Source organism: Triticum dicoccoides, chromosome 3A, assembly GCF_002162155.2.
Source record: "Triticum dicoccoides isolate Atlit2015 ecotype Zavitan chromosome 3A, WEW_v2.0, whole genome shotgun sequence".
Taxonomy (NCBI): Eukaryota; Viridiplantae; Streptophyta; class Magnoliopsida; order Poales; family Poaceae; genus Triticum; species Triticum dicoccoides.
The window spans coordinates 675,486,093-675,504,396 of record NC_041384.1 but is presented as its reverse complement, the minus strand read 5'-3'; the positions used below and the strand labels follow the sequence as shown (position 1 = coordinate 675,504,396).

Below are 18,304 nucleotides of genomic sequence, written 5' to 3'. Positions count from 1 at the left end.
AACATATCTTATTGACGGATAGGTACAGTATCACACGCAACTCTAAATTACCTGCAAACAAGCACAGAAGAAACAAATCAAATAACAAAAACGAGGAAGAACATTTTTCCCCTAACGAAGCTGTAGCACTGCTTGATGGAAACAGATCGAGGGGGGCAGCTAACCAGTCTACCAAATAAAAATAATCTACCAAATCAGACGCATCTCCAAACCCACTCTGTTCTGCGATACGAACCTCAACCCACCTCACAAGTAGATGCTACCAATATCAGCACGCCATGAGTTATAGCTAGCTGAGCGGCACGATCATCGATCACGCCATGAGTTATGGGGTATATATTAGGCTGGTCATAGTGGGGAGTAACTTAGACTAGTAACATACATATGTTACTAGTCTATGTTACTACCTTCATAGTGGGTAGTGTCATAGGTGTGGTAACATAATTGCCTTCATTTATTACTTTGTAGACTCATTATGCATTAGAAACCGCTATGTGATGGTAACATATTATGTTACTCTATTTGCCTCTCTCCTCATTAACTACTTGCCACATCACCATTTTTGCTTATGTGGCATCTATGTTACTACCTATGTTACTCCCACTATGACCAGCCTTAACAAATGTAGGAATGCTGTGATTTTCCAGGCAAATTTCACAACAGCCATACGATTGTAATGATGAAGTAGTGACCGAAGTAAGATGGAGCGTGTACTACTAACTGAAGAGAGTAAATAGCATAAAACTACTACTTTACGGGCTAGGGTTCTAAAAAACTACCGATTTTTAATTTTTCTCAGATAACTACCAAATGGGCGGTCGACTGTTTCAAAAAACCCAAATCATCAAGTCTTTATCAGTTGATCACGATTATGACAGGTTGGGCCCACAGCTAAACAAACCGTTAGTTTGACCTTAGTTTGACCGTTAACTTACATGTGGGGCCCACATGTAAGTTTCTTCTTCCTCTTCTATTTCTTCTTTCTCTGCCTCCTGTGCCAGACATCTCCTCTCCCGAGCCAGCGACCCCCTCCCCCTTCCAAGCCGGCGACCCCCTCCCCCTCCCACGCCGGCGAACCTCCCCCCAAGCCGGAGCTCCTGGTGGCGACGGTTGCAACGAGGCCGGCCTCGTCTGAGACACTCCAGCAGCGGCGCATGCCATCTGCGTCGAGCTTGAGGAGCTCGGGCCAGGGGATGGCGGCGGCCGCGGGCGAGGCACAGCTTGGGGGCGGCGTGGAGACCTGAGCGGAGCCCCATGACCGGCGGCGCCCCAGGCGGCTCCCGATGGTGCGCGGTGGCGCGGCGACCCGAGCCAGAGCCCCATGCCTGCCGGTGCTCCAGGCGGATCCCTATGGCGCGCGGCGGCGCGAGGACCTGAGCCGGAGCCCCACGGCGGCTAGCCCGGCGACCACCCCGGCCACCCAGGCTGTGGGCGCGGCGACCACGGGCGAAGCCCCATGGTGCAACGGCGACCACGGGTAGAGCCCTTTGGAGGCGTGGCGGCGACAGCCCAAGGACCCGATTGCTTTTTTAAAATGATTCCAAGGACCCGATTGCTTTTTAAAAATATTTGTAGGGGCTAATCTGTAAAAAATCTGTTGATGAGGCGCTGACATGTGGCCCCCACAAGTCAGTTAACGGTCAACCAAACGGTGTGTTTAGTGGCGGGCCCGGCGTGTCATAAACATGTTTAATTTTTTAACAAAGAGAATTTGGGGTTTTTTGAAACAGTCAACCCCTGACTTGGTAGTTATCTGAGAAAAATTAAAAATCGATAGTTTTTTGGAACCCTAGCCTGTAAAGTAGTAGTTTTATGCTATTTACTCAACCGAAGAGTTGCAGATGCAGATGTAGATGCAGTAAATCAGCAAATAAGTAGTACTACTTCTATCTGGACAGAACTCCATGTGACAGCAAACAGATATGAGTAGCATGTGCCAAGGAATAACCTGCATCATCTCGAAGCCATAGTGCCGAATTTGAGGCGGAAGATCCTTCCCAAGCAGCTTGAGCGACGCCTTCACCAACAAAACCACGTACACGTCTTCCCCCTATAACACACCAGATAATTACACACCATCCCCAGATCAATCGGTTGAAAAAAGAAATCTTGAAGTGAAATCTAGAGAATAGCGGGGGAGTTCGGGCGGAGGAGGTTGAGGACGAACAGGACCGGGCAATGCAGAGGCGGCGGGCACGCTGGAGTCGAGATCGACGGCGTCGCCGGAGGGTCCCTCCGCCACCGCCGCCGCCTTCGTAGAGGCCGCGCCGTCCATGGGGATTCCGGCCCGTGAATGATGCTTCTAGAAGTTTCTGCAGGGATCAGGAGTCCAGACAGATTATGGACTTATGGTCCCTGCTTCCTCCGTCCTAAATTTGAGTTCAGAAAATATATAATCAGATATTATGATGGATTATTTGCCCCATTTTACTTCTAACTTTCATCATTTGCCTCTACTAGTAAATGTGCACGTGCAACGCACGTATTATCATATAAAAAATCATCATTCATTCTAGAAAACAATGAACAAAAATATAATAGTGTGCTAACATGAGGCAATATTTAGTGAACATATTTGTCGATCATGAGTAAACTGACAATGTTCAAGGGGAATTTTTTAAAAGTATATCACAATTTTGTGGACCAAATCCTTTTCGAATCCTTGTCGACGAACAAGTCATGTGAATATAAATTTTACATTGATATTATGATTTTTTTTAAAATAGACAAAGGCACGACCATGAAGAAATCAATGCACAACAATATGTATTTTTAAAAGGACACCACCGGTCACACACATAAATGATATACATGTTTCAAAAACATAACCAAAAATGAACATGGGTATAATGAGTAATCATGCTTGCAGGCATGGCATAGAGGGAGTGCAAATTTCCATTCATTTCTAAAGAAAAGGGGGAATGTCCCGATCAATTCTGGAAACATAGTCATGCGGTACAAATGTTGAACCTACTCGCACAACCAGTGTAATGAGCGCATCATTCATTATACTCATCATTTACCAGGTTGCAGTAACCTCCTTTTCAAAAAAAAAAATTACCAGGTTGCAGTAAATTGAAGTCTTGCAAGAGCGGGTTTGGTCAAGTCAGCCATGTAGTAGTTGCGAGTGACCTGGTTCCTAACAACATTGGCCATCTTGCGAAACTCCTTGTGCATGAGACTGGAGAACGCAAAGGCTTGGTCTGCTGCGTCTTCGTCATCTCCTCTTGTCAATAGGACCACGGTCATCTCCTTTTCAGCAGCTAGCTGCACCATCTCTTCTTGTTTGACAGGTCAGAGACCAATAGGAGTGGACATTGTAGAGGTAGTTGGTCCCCATGCTGAACTGAACCGTGGCACTGCTGTTGCGAATTACTACATCGGGTCAGAGTGCAATGCATGTTAGATGGTTATGGTTTATGATAACCTTTGTAGGAGTTTAACAAGACATATTAAGGTACTGAAGATCGAAGGTGGCACGTGCATAAAAGTTTCAGGCGGTATTTCCATTTCCAGCGAACTGAACAAATAAAGTAGAAAAGGACAAGCTAATGCCATGTGTGCACAACCAGCATATGAAAGGCCAATGAAGTACACGAGGGCATCATTTGAGTTCATGGATAATCGGTGAACAAGAGGGCATCATTTTTTCAGTTTAGAAACAATACAAATTGACAATGCATGTCAATCTGCAAGTACATAAGAGAGGTGAAACTATCTTACATAGTTGTGCATGTTTAACATGAGCTTAGTTTGTGAAGCATTTGTCAAACACCCAAGAAAAGAATACGAAAATAGATCGAAGCACATGTACGACCGAGGCTACGGTGGAATTTGCCAGAGATGAACGTGACTTTCGACGCACAATAGACCGTTCGAAGGACCTGAATATGTACAAAACCCATAATACCTTATTATTGATAATTATACGACATGCTTTCAAAGTATGAAAATGTGCTTATTAACAGAAATACATTGAGATAGGGTGCAGATCAGGAAAACGTACCAGTAACTTTGACCCAACCCGATGTAGCCGAGTTCACTGGATCTTCTCCCCAACAACTTCATTGTAGTTTCTGCACAATAACACATTTTCTGAAGAAATATATTCTGCACACGACCAACGGTTTCTCTGAAGAAATGTATTCTGCACAATAGATTAAAGTTTCTGCATGATAGTTCAAAAAAGATGGACATTAACAAACAAGCAAGCGGGCCGAAAGGAGAAACATGTAATCCAAGTGTGCTCCCTAACCACAGATCTATCAACATAATACACAACAAATCACAGAAGTGTGTTCTTGAGTTTTCTTAAAAATATAAGCTGTTGTGTACCCAAATAAGATAGATTGAACCAACCTGCGCGACATAAACACTTGCAACAGAGCATGTATCAAAATTTTCCTTTCCTCTTCCTTTCCCTTGATTCTCAGGGAAATCTGATGGCCCAAAACTGGAGCACAAAAAAGTGTTAGCTGATGCTGAACCATGGGCTAATCGGCGAGTGAATAGCGAAATCTAATAACTATGACAGATTCTTGATGTCACTAAGACCACAACATTTTAACTGTGTGTGCCCCCCTCTTTTGCGCTCAATTCCATAAGGTTTTTTTCTGTTCAGCCTCTCTCTTCTTTCCTCCAAATCTAAAGTGTTAGGACACAAAAAAAATCATTTTGAAGGAAGTGGAAGTGCACTGACAGCATACTGAAGCTAGAGACATCTATTACGATTACAAAGGCAAAAATAAGATAGCAGATGCATGATACTAATCTCTGAATATCGTGAACGAATATTTGAAACTGACCAAAAGTTCAATAAAAAATTTGGGCCTTAAACAATATTGACTGATAAGAGTATTTGGTACCTAAATTTACCTTCCAATTCATCACAACAATATTTAATATCACGATACAGGATATGACATACTTAAAGGGAGACGTCATGATTTAAGTTACTGCGAAAAGGATAGTTCAGAGCTCTGTAACATTTGCATACCAATCACACTACATCATAGCCTATAAGAAAGGATAACAAGTGGGGAAAGACATACCCTTCCTTCCACTAAATCATGTGTGCCAATGTTGACAACAATGATTAAATATTGCAGTCGCCAGCGGCCAACCCCGCCACCGTCGCCCGTGGCGGCGCCTCCTTCCTTGGCGCTCACCCTTGCTTTAGATTAAAAAACTCCTGCAGAAACACCGCACAAAATTCACCATTCAAACCAAACACCACACTGAGCTCATATTTAGTTCAGCATAATCTGAAGAATAAACATTCAAATGAAATCCCATGAGTATTCTGTGACCACCGGAACAGAAGCCAACCCAGTGTCGTGAAGACATTTACAAAGAAAAGCCTAATTTCTGAAGTTTCCTGCGCAAAACAGAGATGTAATGCCTAACAGATTATAGAATTGACATTTGTGTTAATAAAGGAAATGTATAGGATAATCTATAGTAAGCATGCATGTGCAACGCACGTCTAACACAAATGTACATTGTATCAAACATCCAGAAAATTAGAAATATTATTCTTTGTGAACCAGTATGCCTTTTTTTAAAGATGAATCAGTATGCCTCTTTAATCCAAATATCAGACCATCTTTCATATATGTTACATCAATTATATATTCTCTTGCAAAAATACACACTTTTTCAATATATAGTTCCCCAAACACATTAATCTCCTGCAAGTGAATTCTGGTGAAGTTCGTGTGCCAGTAGGCGCCAGCGGAGGTGAACGCCGAGCAGGTGGGGCGTAGGGCGGTGGAAGGGGGTCAATTCATGCCGGCGAGCCTGGTGCAGAGCCAGCATGACCTGCTGCAGATCGCCGCCGCCGAGGGGATCACCGTCGTCCATGCCACGGTGCCCGCCACCGCTGTCGTCGAAGCGACTATTTCTTATTTCTGAATCCAGTTTCATGGCTTTGTACACTGGACAGACATTTTTTCATACCACATTCATGATCTCATCCATATAATGTACAGCTTGTAAAAACTTACACAAGCATGCTATCATCAACCTCAACATTACCCAGTTCATTTAACATTATGCTTCTTGCCATCATCAGAGTACTTGTTCTGTATGACACGATAGCAATACCATCAGATGAAATAGTTACCGCCAGTAAACAAATACATGAACTAATATGAATATAAAGTTCACGACTTCCACCAACCTGAATAGGTTTGAAAAGCAACCATGTAATCCATCGTTCTATCATATTTACCCAAAAAGGATTTCGCCCCGCTTTATAAATAATAAAGCAAACCAGACATTACAGACGGCAATACCATAAGAAACGAAAGACAAACACGACCGGATACAAAACACTATGGAACAACTAACGAGCTCCGAAGGATCCGTAGGATCTCGAAGCCCACGACGGCCGCAGATCATGCCATCAACGCAACTGCGACAAGGAAGCTATTCGTCGCCGGAAGAAAGCCACGCTCCGCCCCTCCCAAGGCCAACCTGTTATCCTGTCGCAGCCTCCGGAGAGGGCACCCCTGCCCTCTCATCCTGGATCAAAGGACGTCGTTCCGTCGGCAGGCAGAGCAGCTCACCCCCGAGCACGCATGAACATGCCAACCAGTTGCGGGGGATAGGACAACATCTGTGGCGACCTCGCCTCTGTAGGAAACCCCTATATCGCGACCGTCTCTGGCCAAGACCCAAAAGCCCACCGCAACTCCCGAGCAGGGACACTATTGAAGATTGGCAGACCACCACCGCACCAAACTGACCACGAAGAGCTCCCAAGGCGGCGTCTTCAAGAAGTAAGCGACGCCGATGCGCCGTCGCCGTCCAATCCAGAGATTTTAGGCTTTAGACTACAAATCACCCTCCTGCAATTAACAATAGTGTGTACACATCTATTCCTCCCAAATCACAGTACCTTAATTTCAGAAACTAATGGCCAGTCGAAAAAGACAGACAATTTATCAGAAAGTCGTCAGCAGTCTGGCAATCAGATAGAAGGGAGAAATGAATTGGTCATGCAACAGACCTTCATTGGAGAAAAGAATATACAACACACTGGGATATGATTATGCTAAAAAGAGAACATACCTGAGAGGAAGAGCTATCAATTACCATGCAAAAGCTGCTCTTATTGGCAATGAAATGGCTCTAGGTCAAAAATAGATGTGTGATCTTGACTTTGTTTAAATGAAAGGTGTTGGCTTATTAAATTTACAGGACTAAAAACACAACATGCACATATTATCACTTGAGTTTGCATGGAAGGTCCACTCCCTATCCCATTGAACATATTCAGTAGAAAGTAACGGAAGCACTAACAAGAGTAATAAAAAAAGTAAGACTGTGATCAGAAGATTATAGCTTACCAAGATTTTTTTTCCTGCCTACACTGAACTTCTTAACATCATGGCTGCGGAAGAGACAAAAGAGAAGTATACACTTGATTAAATTTAAAACTGATTTCCAATAGTCCTCCTGCATCGTAGGTACCATGTTCCCTTGAAGGTAATATCAACAAAATAAATGTCTTGCAGTCTCGATGAACATAATAAACATATATGTATGGAATATAGAGTAATTCAAAAAGGAGAACTGATCCAATTGAAAGGGATTGTGTGAGGAATGAAACAACTCCATTAACATTTCAGACCCGGATGAATCTATCTATAACAACAGTCAAATAAATAGATGAGCAGGCATACCTGAATTCCACTCCGGAAAGAGTGGGTGATTACTTTTCACGCTTATTCCCCAATAGGTATTTTATCAGATGGATCAAATGAACTCCATTGTATTAATCAGTAGTCACTGCTGTGGCAGGTTAGTTCTTGGTGTTTCAGGCCAAAAGATGAGCTCCAAGAGTTTCTGAAATCAGTCTAGCACTCTAGCTAGCATAGGATTACACCACCCATCATTCTTCGCATGATTTGTGGTACAGGATGGCGCCGCACCACTCCTACAATTGGCGTGTGGTTAAAGTGTGACCAGCAGCTGCATTCACCTCAAAAGAAAAACAATAATTGGTAGAGACCTAGAGGAAACTGAGTGAGAAATAGCTCCGATTAAGCATTCATAATTTGGTTCTGCAGTAAAAACATGGTCAGAACATAAATTACCTAAGACTCTGCTGTACGGAAGCTCTAACTCCATCATCTTTTCTGTGTCCTGCAGATAACATCTTTAGTATTTCAAGCATGATGTAGGAAAGAGTTATTTTAAAGCCTAATTGATCATGGAAGAAGCAAGAAGAGCTTACCTTTGATCCAGAATTGCAGACCCAGCGATTTCTTTGCTATAATAGCCCTTGTGAAGTGCTCTTGCCTCATGAGTATCACCTACCTCCGTTGAAATATAGTTGTGCCAGACCAAACCTCAAAAATTGACCCAAACACAGATTCAACTGACTGCTAGAGCAGCTAGCTAGGCATGACAAATTTCTATAAACTTGCACAAATATCTACCTAATTAGTTTGAAACGAAACCAACTGCTGGTAATCTTGAAAGATAAATCTATAGATCACTGACCCATGTATAGTTTCAGAGTTTCTCGTTTCTTTGTGGTGCACACTTTTGAGTATAGCAGAGCTCATCTTCTCACCACGATTGAATTGATCAGCACGCATCAGGATGATATCCTGATAGTCCACGCCGTCAAGCTGACGCCGGGTTGCTGCTTGAGCCCACTCATCATGCTGCCACCAGGAACTTGTGCGAGGTCTGCGCGACCTTGACTGACAGGGGACCTAGTCTTGTAGGACCGCTTTAGTTTCTTTGTCGCTAACGGCGAGGCGTACATGGTGACGGAGGTGGGAGCGATGAATGTGGGATTTGGGAACATCACCGTCTTCTTGACCCACGGCCGGTTCTTGGGGACACCCTGTTCGCCGCCGACACGCCCACGCGACGGCGGCGTGTCGACCTCGGCTCCTTCCGCGCCCCACTCGATCCGCTTTTCCTTGGTGCGGCAGGCCCGGAGGGAGCGGCTTAAGCTCCATGGAGGACTTCTAGGTCCTCGCGACGGGCTTTTGGGTCTTGAGCGGATCGGCGACTGCCATGATGGCGTCCGTTGCGTGGGCGGCAGCGGAGGCGGGGAGGGCGTCCGTGTGGAGAGGGGGAGCACGGCGGTGGGGAGGGAGGCGGGGCGCAGTTGGGGCAGAGGATGATGCGTTTAGTGGCGTGATGTGCGGAGGTCTGTTTGCCTGGGGTGGATCGCACATCGCGGGGGGCAGGACGTGCGTCGAGTCTGCCTGGCAGAACATTTAATCTGGAGCATTAATTTATGCGGCAGATCTTTGATGTAATATGGATTGTCGGATATGGGTTAGTTTGATTGATCTAACGTCTCTGGTACTCTTGTGTACAATTTGTTGTGTGGTTTTAGGGGTACTCAAGTTTGCTCTTTTAATAGTAGTAGAGAAGATTGACGGGTGGGACCAGGGACACTTTCCATTAGGACAACCCTCAGACAAATCTAAATGATCCAAATCCCCCATCTAGATGATGAGTTTTAGGTGCTTTCTTTATCTAGGTTTATTAATCTCCTTACTAGTAAGTATGCACGTGCGACGCACGTGTCAAACGTAAACCAGGCGAGATTCACATAATATAAAAAAATAAATGTTTTTAAAAATATAAATTAAATGGATACACAATGTTTGATGTCCCTCAAATTGTATTTTCAAAAGTGAGACACAATAGTGGTTATGTTGCTGCACAGAGTAATCGTAGGAAAATATTATCATTTAAATAAAATCAGCAATTATTTATTAATGCAATAATATAGGCTTGTAATGTAGCCTTCTCTTCGAGTGTAGCCAGGGAAAAAAAGTATAAACTGCCTTACGATGCAATTATATTGTTCAAGATGCTTAATTCTCGAATCTTATTTTATTCTACTAATTTGCATAGCAAAATATATACTTGTACTAATTTGGATCAAATTATATATATTGTTTAGTTGTGTGGATTGCCAAAATTGTATAGCTACCTACTATGGATAATAGGAAATAGAAGATGATATGTGACTACAACGACTTCTATATAAAATAAAGATGATTTACAAGAACTAATTGAAATGTAAAAGGGCTAAAGAAATCCAATAATTATCATGATAGGAAGTATTTATCCGGTTTTGTATGTGTTTATGCGTTGGCAACCATACTAACTTACAATGCTGTAAGACTCTCTGTGCGTACAGAAACTGAAATGAGTTATGAAGAAAAATAAAGATGGAAGGAACAGTATTCCAGAGTATTTGTCAAGCTTAACCTTATCAAGCTTTCAGGTCAGCTTCTAAATTACAAAAAACATGATGAATCCTCAAATAAGAAAGAACCAACAATTTGGAACATGCTACAAAACTGGTGAACATAGAAAGCATTCATCCTCTTTTTCCGTCGTAAGGAGTAGCTTCAACATACATTTGTAACAGTGTAATACCTGTTCCGGAAAAATTTATTCATTATTATTATTGGAGGAAAGAGGCCGCAGACAAAGAAAGAGAGACGGTGGAAATAAGGCCTTAAACAGTATGTCTTCAAGTTTGATGACTGCAGATATGTTGGATCATTTGAAACTGCACAAGTATATAAGAATAAATATATGTGCCAAAATAGCAAAAGGTATATGGTTTCTCTGTCATGAAACAAAATAAATCTGACTGAATACAGTTTGTATGATTTCTCTGTACCAATATACGGCAGCTGTATTAGGACAGGTCCTTCAAAGAATCTATTTATTGGAACTCAGCCGGATTAGTTTCTTCATTGGATCCTTCTGTATGGTAAAATTCTCTTTATTGTAACGCAGTAGAGATTGTACACCTTTACAGAACATCGAGAGATATTCTCTAACAACAGTCACGGAGTCATGTAACCAGTTTTAGATGTATAGAATCATGTAGCTGAAATAGTAGTACATCTACAATATCTTGCCTCCTATTGAATCTTACATAATTTACTGGATTGCTATGCAATTATGTTAAAGCGACGCGTCTAAAGTTTTCTCTAAGAATGAATCATATATTCTGATTTCCAACCTATCCCTGGAGCTAGTGCCTAGGCAGGCGCAACCCACCTTAATTCTAGGTAAAGCAACGTCATGAGTAAAACACACACTGATCAAATAGCACAAATAAGGCAATTCTAATCAAGGGGATGGTACTACCTCTTGATACGGTCCAGTTTAATGCATATGGTCGTACGAAGTAAAGCCCAAGGAAGCCAACATGAACATGAGAAGTAATCATGGAAAATAGAGACTCTGCATCTTGACTTCTTCAGTATCCTTCTTGATCCTACTTTGTAAGACAAGATTGCTGCATTTTTATGTACGTGCCATATCTAATTACACATTTTCAGTACAGCAATCGGCAACCTAAGATAATCCCAAATCTATAATTCTAGATTGCTTGAAGCCCCATGATTCTTATTTAATATGTAATGCACGTGCACCCACTGAACATAAACTTTATGAGAGATAGTGAATTCAAATTTCTCAACCAGCCAAACTTATGCATGTAGTCCAATTCTAATCTTGGTTTAAATAAGAATCGCATTGTAAGTATACAGGTCTAGACAAACACACTCTTACAATCAGTCTCATTCTTCCTATATCTACTCCCTTCGTTCCAAAATATAAGTCTTCTTAGCTATTCCAATACGGACTATATACAAATGTATATAGACATATTTTAGAATGTAGATTCACTCATTTTACTCCCTATGTAGTCCGCATTGAAATATCTAAAAAGACTTATATTTTAGAACGGAGGGAGTATATATGTAGAATGATTTTCATGCTCCAGATCACATGTATTTCCCAAAGAAATTTCTGACCCACCTCCAAGTGCCAAAAGTGCATTATTAGTCATGCAAATTACAGAATACCCCCAAATCGAATTAATGGTTCACCTGATAGATTTGCGATAGACCTTCGGTGCCCTCGACTGTGCACGTAGGAAGAACTGCAGGAGGTCCTTGACGGCCCAGTAGGACGACGACAGGAACGACAATGAAGACACGTCCTGCGCCACGGCCGAGACCGGTGCCGCCTTAGGGACGACGGCAGTTGGCTGCTTGGACTTGGAGGACGTCAGTGGTGGGTTGTTGTCGGCGTGGGTGTTGTGAATGGAGCTGAAGTCGATGCGGATGCCGATGGTTGCCAGAGAGCATGCCCTAGACATGGATGGAGTCGTCGCAGTAGTGGCAAAAGAGCGCCTGGCCTCCAGGCAGAAGACGATGGCAGCGACAACACATGTGTTCCTGGAGGAAGACGAAACTCCTCGCGCTTCCCCCATCGTGGCTAGCGTGCATGATGGCGGCAGGCGGCTCGCGATTAGCTTCCTAATAGGATGGATGCGTCCAAGATAAGTTTTTTAATAGGATGGATTTGTTTTAGATTAGTTTCCTAATAGGATGGATGCACTCTGATTTAGTTACCCAGAATAGGATGCACCCTTGATTATTAGTTTCCTAATTTCCCAGGCGTGGAGTTTCATATATTCCTTCACGGTGGAGTACGGTCAGTCAATGTGAATTGCAAAGTGCACACAGAAAATGGTTTAGGTTAAGGCTAACCGTTAGATTGATTTTAGTGGGCCTAATCGTGCGGTGGTATTGGATCTGTGTACACTTTGTGGGGTGTCCTTAAAGAAGTTCTTGTTTGATTGTTTAATAGTAGTATAGATATTTTGGATCAACTTTTAGTCATTGATTTCACTAATAATATACTCTCTTGGTCCCAAGTTACTTGATGAAGGATTAATAAACCTAGACGAAGAAAGTATCATTTAAAGCGGAGAGTGCCTAAAATTAAACATTTAGAGATCGAAATTGATTAAACAACGAGTACCCTTGCAACACCTTCCCAGCGGACGCGTGCCATGTGATGTTCTGAGCCGCCACCACATGTCCCACGCTGGTCGCACTTGTGAAAACTTTTTTTTCATGTGTTTTTCTTCTTCAAGTTTTCAGATTTGCTTGGTTTTCTTTAGGTTTTGTAGGGGAGAGAATCGATTTTTCTATTTTCCTTGCATGAAGCACTCTGTGTGAAAAGTGAAAAGCACAACTGTGCTTTCCATAATTGTGCTTTTTGAAAAAGTGAAAAACATAGTTGTGCTTCTATGTGCTTATCGAAAAGTGAAAAGCGCATTTGTGCTTCGACATGAGTGCTTCCTAAAAAGGTGAAAAGGAAAAAAATGTTTTTTGGTTTCCAATTTGTTTTTGTTTCTGTTTTCGGTAGTTTCGGGAAAACAATTCTTTTTATGGTTTTCACTTATTTTTTTCATATTTCTGGTATTTGGGGGGGGGGGAATGATCATCCAAACCTATTAGCATGCACCTATTTCAAGGATTTCAATGCGAGAAATGCAACTTGAAAATGGTTCATAATTTGGATGAACAATTCAAGCGATCAAACGCTTTCAAAAAATGAATCTAGAAAGGCAGAAAACTCATAGTTTGCGACAAGTGTAGTACATACAGTGCGTCACTTGTCACCACCTCAAGGAGCGGGAGTGACGAGGCCTCCCTTCGTTTGGAGGAATTTAGGAGGAATTCTGTAGGATAGGATTTCTAAGAAAAAATCCTTTGAAGTCCTTCGGTCTGTAGGAACTGAATCATATTTCTTCGGAGGAATTTCTTCCTATCCTTATAGAAAAAATATACTGAATCACACAGAAAAATAAACATTAGCCTAGACTTTATAGAAAAAAAATCATATGATGTGAACCAAAGAACATCTCTTTAAATATTCCTATTCATAGAATTTGAGGCACATGACATCATATTTCCTACAAGTTTAATATTCCTATGATATTTTATCCTATAAACCAAAGGAGACCTTAACTAGAGATTTTGAAGAAGTAGCGATCAACCCCATAGACAATTACATAATTCCAACCAACAACTAGCCCATAGACAAACCGAAAAAAATACAAACAAAACTAGTCCATTGGCGCGGGGGACAAGAAACACTTCTGAGATGCGATCTGCCAACAAAAACGGACTATAACAACAATTGGTAATGTCAGTTGATATCAGCTAAATGAGTCCAACTATATCACATCTGCAATCACTAGTTAGGCCGCTTTTGATTTACAATAATTTTATATAAATTTTAAAGGATATGAATCTTGTAGGAAAAATTCTTTGAACCCCTTCGATTCAAAGAAAACCGGGCAAAATCCGAAAATCTGAATAAAAAATCCTGAGAAAATCAAGAAAGAGCTATAAAAACCCAAAACTGGTGCAGGAAAAAAACGTGTTTCCACGGGTGCGTCGAACGTGTGGCGGCAACTGGGCAGACCATGCGACACACACATACCAGGGTACCCCTGATTATCTATATCTATATCTATACCAATATAAAAAGACCCAAACGGGCAGATCCAATTAATCTCGGCCATCTAATCATATCAATCCAACGACCTAGACTGCTTCAATGTCGAGCGCTCAATACGTTTAGCGTACAATTAATTTCATGTCAAATATAATGCTAATCACATAATAACACGTAAATAATATCCTACTTAATATCCACATACACTTAATATATTTTCAAGTTAACGTGCATTGCACGTACACATTGACTAGTCAATCCCCAAAAGTTCAGTCAAAAAAGCCATGACACAATACAAGAAAAAATATACAGCATAAATTTTGACAAAATAATAATAAACCTTGCCCAGATTTGAAAACCAGGCAACTTTCGTATAGCTAAAGCGTTCGATTTTTTTTGGTCAGTAAGTATTATTTCCTGTCAAGCTAACACGAATGTGTTCTGAATCTGCTGCGGCTGCAGCAGAGCCACGAGAACAACCAAGAGGACGGTGAGCGCCATGAGGAAGACGTTCACCAATCCGGAGATGAGCAGTAGCGGCGCCTCGCCGTCCTCGTCCTGGACCTCGTGAACGAGTAGCATTCTCGTGAGGTTGGCGATGAGCGAGACAAAGATGAAGAACACGCAGGCCCTGTACAGCTTGCTGAAGCCGGGCCCGTCGCCGCTGACGCTCCTGGAGTAGGACGCCATCAGGGCGCCGAACATGGCCGGGCAGAAGCCAAACCAGATCAGCGACCGCCGCCTGCGCGCCACCGCCCCTGCCGTGTCGCCTTCTCCGGCCCCCCTCCCCGGGGACCGCGGCGGCGCTCTATGGACGTGCCAAAACAGGCCGCCGAGGAAGGCGCCGAAGACGAGCACGAAGGCCAGCACGATGTACGCCTGCAGGACCTCGATGGCCGCCAGGAACGCGACGACGGAGAGCAGCGCCAGGAGCGCGTACGTGGAGTACCTGATGAACACCCGGATGAACTTCTCCCTCGTCTCCTTGAAGTACGCCGCCAGCGGCACCGAGCACACGAGCATGATGAAGAGCCCGAACAGCGCGGCGTACATGGTGAGCACCTCGGGCGCCCTGACGCCCACGCTGCGCCTGCACTCGCTCCGCCTCAGCTGGCTGAAGAGCGTCGCCGGCAGGCCCAGGAACGCCGCCTGCGTGGCCTCCGACGACAGGTCGAAGAAGTGCCGGATGTCGTCCTGGAACTCCTCGTACTGCACGATGCCCCACGTCACCGTGTTCCGCGCCGAGGCCTCTATGTGGCACGCGTACGGCGCCACGACGAGCAACACCACCGCCGCCGCGAGGTAGAGGTAGACGACGTTCAGCACCGCGGTGAGGCAGGCCGCGGTGACCATGAGGAGGATGTTGGAGGCGAAGACGGCTATGCAGAGGCACCGTATCCGGTGGCGGTGACAGTCCTCGACGAGCTCGTCGTCGTCATGGCCATGACCGCCCGGGCTGGCGCAGCACTTCCGGCACATCTTGTCGGCGAAGAGCAGCGGCGTGGTGTTCACCACCAGCGAGAGCAGTGCGGAGAAGCTGAATGCGATGGCGGCGTTCCTGGTGCGCCTGCAGAACGTGATGGGAAGGAATCCTACCATCATCGGGAAAATGATCCCCGATGCAGATCGCTTGAAGTACTGCAGGAGCTGCTTGTCAACTGTTGAGTACTGCGACCACTTCGTCAAATCTAACGGTCCTGACTGTTGCACAACACAAGGGAAAAATTATGACCGTGTGTAGACTGGTCCCTATATACTGTATTACTCACTCGGTCCGAATAAACTTGTCCCAAATTTGTCTTTCAAATGGATGTATCTAGCACTAACTTGATGCTAGATACATTAATTTAAGGGATAAGCTTTTTCGGACGAGGAAGTACCTAATAAAGTTAGGTTTGTACAAATGCACGCAACTAAATATAGGTGTAATACGGTCATTTTTTTCATCGCATAAAGCTAAAATAGGGCAAATCTAATGAGGCAAACGGGATTACCATGATCCTCTGTAATGCCAAACGCGAACCGAGACTATTCCAAAACAGTTTTGAATGTGCTTATGTGGTCTCAATTGATGTAGAAGCAGGTTCTACTCTCCTTCCGAAAAATGCCGTTTTGAATGTGCCGATATATATGGTGCAGTACCACGGGAAACCCGATAATGAAACCAAAGATCTTAGTTGTCTCTCCTGTTGCTTTCCTATTAACAACAAAACTGGATTATGGCGATCTCTTCATAAAGGCTCCCGACCTGCAGCATATATCAAATTCGAAGATTACGGGCGTAATAATACTTGGCGCCGATGGGCATATGCATACCAACAAAGCATAATAGCGCATCACAAAAGGATACTAACCTGACCAGCTAGAGCTCCCAGCTCGTACCTACCGGATGTCAGCTGCCTCTCGGGCAAGATCATGATGATATTCAGACCTTCACCATTCCGGCCATATATATATATATATATGCAGCACCGGATAGTACGCATCTAACAGCGCCATCATACATTATGCATCCAATCTGAATAAGAGAATGCATCTCTCTCTCTCTCTCTCTCTCTCTCTCTCTCTCTCTCTCTCTCTCTCTCTCTCTCTCCGTGTTGACATGTCGTTCCTAACACAAAGTTGCATACTCTTGAGCCCATTTTCTAAGGCACAACGCGTAAGTCTTGCATAGCATATGAAGCAACCGAACGGCAAGAGTGCAGCATTTTTGGCAGTTAAGAGGATTAGCACATGGTCCCTAATCCTTAGATCCTTAGTATATTAAACATACTACTAGGAATGCAACTCGATCATGTCGATCTTATTGACAACAGGACAAGGTTGTTCAACTATTAATAAATACCACCACTAGTATTCGTGCCAACAAGCATCACATATGATGACAATAAATCGATCATGTATGGCAGCACCACAACAATCAACTGAAATTGTCAATGGGCTTTGCAACTTGAACAGGCTGGAACAGAAATAAACTGCTTCGACAAGTCCTAAATTAACCATCATGAATTAGATTTTGAGTAAAATGTATACAAAACCATAAAACTATATTGGGTGTGTCATTTTGGTCCTATAAGTATGGAAATTCACACCTAGGTCCTTATGGAGTCATTAAATGGTTCACCGTAGGTCCTACTCAGGTCTGACCAAGCCGCATGTCCCATTGACTGCTGCCACATGACGCTAATTTGGGGGAAAATGGAAGTCTCTAAATTAACTTGGATTCTCTAGTAGCCGTGCTCTAGTGGGATAGAAGAGGACACGGACGAGGCCAAATGGAGCTTGGAGGAGGCGGGAAAATCAAAAGGGCGAGGTGATGGGGCAAATGGAACCAACACTTTGAGGTGATGTCGATGGTGGAACCACATAGCTAGGGTGAAACTCCGGTGGTTGCCAACGTGAGGGTGGGTGACGACGTCGGTGGTAGGAAGTGGATACGAGGCTATGTTTGCGGAACATGTAAGAAAGGAAACACAGAGGTGGGCGATAGGGTCATGTAGGTGCAAAGAATTGCTAGGGAGCTTAGCGGAGAAAGAAATTGGGCGTTACAAACAGCTGGTGGTGTTAAAGGAGGAACACCGAATTTTGACTATGTAGTTGATGATCCCCAAGTTTGATTGGGGGTTTCATTTGCCATGTCGTGGCGCATCATCAGCGCAAAAGAATCCGACGGTGGTGTCATGGTGGAGGAGATTGAAGGTGGATGTCTTCGTGTTGGAGGAGATTAAGGCAGGGGTCATGGGCCTCAGCGAGCCCAAGAGCACCATCATGGGCTTCACCTCATTGTTCCTCTCGACGACCTTCAATGCCTCCACCCAAGTCATCATCTTTGTCCACTCCCATCCATGCCAAAACCAACTTCTGACGTGCTGTTGTAGCTCCCGGCGAGCTTTGGTTGGAGGAAACCAATGAAAGGATCGAGAAATACAAGCCATATAACTTATGAGGTTATCTGGGCTTATTTCTACCACCCGTCTAT

General features: G+C 43.7%; 2 long non-coding RNA genes across 6 annotated transcripts; both read right to left on the bottom strand.

Annotated features, from left to right (window-relative positions):
• Positions 1 to 2,934: 2,934 nt before the first annotated feature.
• Positions 2,935 to 4,397, bottom strand: LOC119272758. Of its 4 annotated transcripts, none has more exons than XR_005134787.1 (4): positions 4,360 to 4,397; positions 4,007 to 4,076; positions 3,724 to 3,884; positions 2,935 to 3,375 (listed from the first exon to the last, which is right to left on the bottom strand). It is a non-coding gene; the product is annotated as an uncharacterized LOC119272758 (long non-coding RNA). The 4 variants fall into 4 exon arrangements; XR_005134786.1 differs by having other exon boundaries at positions 4,007 to 4,147; positions 4,360 to 4,396; XR_005134785.1 differs by having other exon boundaries at positions 4,007 to 4,168; positions 4,360 to 4,394.
• Positions 4,398 to 5,116: 719 nt separating this feature from the next.
• On the bottom strand, positions 5,117 to 8,315 carry LOC119270121. Of its 2 annotated transcripts, none has more exons than XR_005133933.1 (4): positions 8,243 to 8,315; positions 8,103 to 8,151; positions 7,353 to 7,977; positions 5,117 to 6,083 (listed from the first exon to the last, which is right to left on the bottom strand). It is a non-coding gene; the product is annotated as an uncharacterized LOC119270121 (long non-coding RNA). The 2 variants fall into 2 exon arrangements; XR_005133932.1 differs by having other exon boundaries at positions 7,353 to 7,942.
• Between the last annotated feature and the right edge of the window lie 9,989 nt (positions 8,316 to 18,304).